A 5,187-nucleotide genomic window follows, 5' to 3' on the forward strand; every position below is an offset into this window, starting at 1 on the left:
TGGAAGGGCAGGGGAGAGAGTGGAAGAAAAGGAATGGCAGGGGCGAGGGGGAAGAAAAGGAAGGGCAGGGGAGAGGGAGGAGAAAAGGGCAGGGAGAGGGGGAAGGGCAGGGGAGAGGGGGAAGGGCAGGGGAGAGGGGGAAGGGCAGGGGAGAGGGGAAAGGGCAGGGAAGAGGGGGAAAGGGCAGGGAAGAGGGGGAAAGGGCAGGGAAGAGGGGGAAAGGGCAGGGAAGAGGGGGAAAGGGCAGGGAAGAGGGGGAAAGGGCAGGGGAGAGGGGGGAAGGGCAGGGGAGAGGGGAAGGGCAGGGAGAGGGGGAAGGGCAGGGGAGAGGGGGAAGGGCAGGGGAGAGGGGGAAGGGCAGGGGAGAGGGGGAAGAAAAGGAAGGGCAGGGGAGAGAGGGGAAGAAAATGAAGGGCAGGGGAGAGAGCCAGGGGGAGAGAGGAGAGAAGGAAGGGCAGGGGAGAGGGAGGAGAAAAGGGCAGGGGAGAGAGGGGAAGAAAAGGAAGGGCAGGGGAGAGAGGGGAAGAAAAAGGGCAGGGGAGAGAGGGCAGGGGAGTGAGCCGGGGAAAGGTTGGAAGAAAAGGAAGGGCAGGGTAGAAAAGGAAGGGCAGGGAAGAGAGCCAAGGGGAGAGGGAGGAGAAAAGGAAGGGCAGGGGAGAGAGTGGAAGAAAAGGAAGGGCAGGGGAGAGAGGGGAAGAAAAGGAAGGGCAGGGGAGAGAGGGGAAGAAAAGGAAGGGCAGGGGAGAGAGGGGAAGAAAAGGAAGGGCAGGGGAGAGGGGGAAGAAAAGGAAGGGCAGGGAAGAGGGAGGAGAAAAGGGCAGGGGAGAGGGGGAAGGGCAGGGGAGAGGGGGAAGGGCAGGGGAGAGGGGGAAGGGCAGGGGAGAGGGGGAAGGGCAGGGGAGAGGGGGAAGGGCAGGGGAGAGGGGGAAAGGGCAGGGGAGAGGGGGAAAGGGCAGGGGAGAGGGGGAAAGGGCAGGGAAGAGGGGGAAAGGGCAGGGATGAGGGGGAAAGGGCAGGGAAGAGGGGGAAAAGGCAGGGAAGAGTGGGGAAAAGGCAGGGAAGAGTGGGGAAGGGCAGGGGAGAGGGGGAAGGGCAGGGGAGAGGGGGAAGGGCAGGGGAGAGAGGGGAAGAAAAGGAAGGGCAGGGGAGAGAGGGGAAGAAAAGGAAGGGCAGGGAGAGAGGGAAGAAAAGGAAGGGCAGGGAAGAGGGGGAAAGGGCAGGGAAGAGGGGGAAAGGGCAGGGAAGAGGGGGAAAGGGCAGGGAAGAGGGGGAAAGGGCAGGGAAGAGGGGGAAAGGGCAGGGAAGAGGGGGAAAGGGCAGGGAAGAGGGGGAAAGGGCAGGGAAGAGGGGAAAGGGCAGGGAAGAGGGGGAAAGGGCAGGGAAGAGGGGGAAAGGGCAGGGAAGAGGGGGAAAGGGCAGGGAAGAGGGGGAAAGGGCAGGGAAGAGGGGGAAAGGGCAGGGAAGAGGGTGGGAAAAGGGCAGGGAAGAGGGGGAAAGGGCAGGGAAGAGGGGGAAAGGGCAGGGAAGAGGGGAAAGGGCAGGGAAGAGGGGGAAAGGGCAGGAAGAGGAGGAAAGGGCAGGGAAGAGGGGGAAAGGGCAGGGAAGAGGGGGAAAGGGCAGGGAAGAGGGGGAAAGGGCAGGGAAGAGGGGGAAAGGGCAGGGAAGAGGGGGAAAGGGCAGGGAAGAGGGGGAAAGGGCAGGAAGAGGGGGAAAGGGCAGGGAAGAGGGGGAAAGGGCAGGGAAGAGGGGGAAAGGGCAGGGAAGAGGGGGAAAGGGCAGGGAAGAGGGGGAAAGGGCAGGGAAGAGGGGGAAAGGGCAGGGAAGAGGGGGAAAGGGCAGGGAAGAGGGGGAAAGGGCAGGGAAGAGGGGGAAAGGGCAGGGAAGAGGGGGAAAGGGCAGGGAAGAGGGGGAAAGGGCAGGGAAGAGGGGAAAGGGCAGGGAAGAGGGGGAAAGGGCAGGGAAGAGGGGGAAAGGGCAGGGAAGAGGGGGAAAGGGCAGGGAAGAGGGGGAAAGGGCAGGGAAGAGGGGGAAAGGGCAGGGGAGAGGGGGAAAGGGCAGGGGAGAGGGGGAAAGGGCAGGGGAGAGGGGGAAGGGCAGGGGAGAGGGGGAAAGGGCAGGGGAGAGGGGGAAGGGCAGGGGAGAGGGGGAAGGGCAGGGGAGAGGGGGAAGGGCAGGGGAGAGGGGGAAGGGCAGGGGAGAGGGGGAAGGGCAGGGAGAGGGGGAAGGGCAGGGGAGAGGGGGAAGGGCAGGGGAGAGGGGGAAGAAAAGGAAGGGCAGGGGAGAGAGGGGAAGAAAATGAAGGGCAGGGAAGAGAGCCAGGGGGAGAGAGGAGAGAAGGAAGGGCAGGGGAGAGGGAGGAGAAAAGGGCAGGGGAGAGAGGGGAAGAAAAGGAAGGGCAGGGGAGAGAGGGGAAGAAAAAGGGCAGGGGAGAGAGGGGAAGAAAAAGGGCAGGGGAGAGAGGGGAAGAAAAAGGGCAGGGAGAGAGGGGAAGAAAAAGGGCAGGGGAGAGAGGGGAAGAAAAAGGGCAGGGGAGAGAGGGGAAGAAAAAGGGCAGGGGAGAGAGGGCAGGGGAGAGAGCCGGGAAAGGTTGGAAGAAAAGGAAGGGCAGGGAAGAGAGCCAGGGGGAGAGGGAGGAGAAAAGGAAGGGCAGGGGAGAGAGTGGAAGAAAAGGAATGGCAGGGGCGAGGGGGGAAGAAAAGGAAGGGCAGGGGAGAGAGGGGTAGAAAAGGAAGGGCAGGGAAGAGGGGAAGAAAAGGGCAGGGGAGAGAGCTGGGGAGAGGGGGGTGAAAAGGAAGGGCAGGGAGAGGGAGGAGAAAAGGAAGGGCAGGGGAGAGAGGGTAAGAAAAGGAAGGACTGGGGAGAGAGGGGAAGAAAAGGAAGTGCGGGGGAGAGGGGGAAGAAAAGGAAGGGCGGGGAGTGGGGGAAGAAAAGAAAGGGGGGGAATGGAGGAAGGCCAAGGAAGTGAGGAGGCCCAGGAGGAGATGTGGTCAAGGATGATGGGAAGAGTATTGTCATAGGAAGGGGGGAGGGGTACAGGGGAAGAGAGGCAGGGAGAGGGGGAGTATGGGGTAAATCTGTACTTCTGGCAGTTGTGATTGTTGCACCCAACATCTAAGGATTTATGGATAGACTCAGCCTATACCAACACTATCATCAAAACTGTCTGTCCCAAGCAACATCCTGGGCAAGCACAAAAACTATAGAGACCGAGGCCTTGAGAAAACAATGAGGAGCTTTTCGGACCCAGTGATTCAGGCAGCATCAGAGAGAGAAGGCTGGGCAATGCTTCAGGTTGAGATCCTTTGAGTTGAGATGAAGTCCTACTTTTGAAATAAAGGATCCAGACCCAAGATCTTGACAGTCCATTCCTACCCATGGAGATCGGCAGATTCATAGGGTCCCTCCAGGTTCTCATCATTGACTCAGGGTTAGACTGGGGTTGCATTCAACAGAGCAATGGGGAAAATTCTGGTATGATGGAGTTAGCCAGTGGGCCAAGAGGTTCCATGGAAGGGAGATTGCATGATGTTGAACACTCAAGAGGAGTCTAGGTAAATGGAGCAAATAGTGCTTGGGGAACATTCAGCAAATAGCAATCATAATATTGCCATGGAAAGGGAGGTAGTCTTTGCCAAGGTATTAAAAAAATATTTAATTGGAGGAGTGTCAATGTCATGGAGATGGGAACAGATCTGACCAGGTAAATGAACAAGAGGCCTTTAACAAGGAGATATTCTGGGCACATTTCCATAAGGAAGTTGAGTGAAATTAAAACCAAAGCTCCCTTGGTGACCATAGTGTCATTAAGCATGAAAATGGATCTGCTACAATAGTGAGTTCCCTCAGTGGCAACCCATTTTAATTCCCTGGCTGACGTGTCTCTCCATGGTCTCATGCACCGCCAGAATGAGACCATCCGCAAATTGTAGGAACACCTCATATTCCATCTGGGCACCCTCCGATTGGTTTGGATTGACATTGACTTCTCCAGATTCCATTAGCTCCTCATCCCATCTCTTTTTCCTCTTGCTCCCTCTCTCTCTCTTCCCCCTATCTCCTTTCCCCCAGGTCTGCATTTACAGAGCCAACCCCCTTTCCCAATCAATTCTCATTTCCTCTCCTGTCCTATCCATGTGGGTGGCACGGTTGGCCTTGCGGTTTGCACAACACTGTTCCAGCACCAGTGACCAGGGTCAGAGTTCAAATTCTGCGCTATCTGTCAGGAGTTTGGACGTTCTCCCCATGTCTGCGTGGGTTTTACCCAGGGGTTCCGGTTTCCTCCCACCGTTCAAAACCTATCGGGGACGTTGGTTAATGGGGAGGCCCAGGCTCGTGGGCTTGTTGCCGTGCTGGATGTCTACATTCACACCTTTTGTCTTTTACTCTGTACTCCTCCCCGTCCTTTATTGAATTCTGGCACCTGCCTGCTTTTAACTCACGCCATGAAGGGTGCTCAGGCCTGACATGAGAATGTCATCACACGCTCCCAGGATTGAAGGACAGTTTCTTCCCCACTGTTGTCAGACTCCTGAATGAACCCCACACTAGAGTCATGGAGCGGTCTCTCTCTGTAACTCTGGACCGTCTTCCTCGTACCATGCAGATGTCCAAAGCAATCTCCATCACTGCATCTTGGGGCCATTGGAAATTGAACGAGGTGTAAATTCAGGTCCCTTGAGTCCTTGAAGCCTCAGTCGAACTGTGACTATTTCGGATCATTTTGCATTGACGGTCTCTTTAATTGAAGTAAGTTTTCTGTGGTCATTGCTTTTATCAATAAGCAGGTACCGTGTGTCGGCCAATCAACGCGGAGCCGTTGGGAAAGGCAGCGCCTCCTGATCGTCCCCGGAGAGAATGGGGCAGGCAGGAGAAGGCGGACCCTGCAAGCCGATGCCAACAGGCTCGGGGACGGCCGGAGGAAGGGTGGCCCTCGCCGAGGTGCGAGCGGGGAGGGCCGACAGGGACGAGTTGACGGGGGAAGAGACCTCGGTCAGTGGGTGCGCCCGAAGGCCGGTCAGGACCCTGGGACAGGGCTCAGCTGGGTCTCTGGACTCCTCCGCACGGCTGGGCTTCTGAGGTGCGGGCTGTCGGCGGGGCGATGGGCCGAACGGTTTTTTTGGAGGTGGGTTAGGGAGAGATGAAAACCTACCTCCCGGCCTCGCTCTCCGGGCTCCATTCTCCGGCTCC

This window comes from Narcine bancroftii, chromosome 6 (genome assembly GCF_036971445.1).
Source record: "Narcine bancroftii isolate sNarBan1 chromosome 6, sNarBan1.hap1, whole genome shotgun sequence".
NCBI lineage: Eukaryota > Metazoa > Chordata > Chondrichthyes > Torpediniformes > Narcinidae > Narcine > Narcine bancroftii.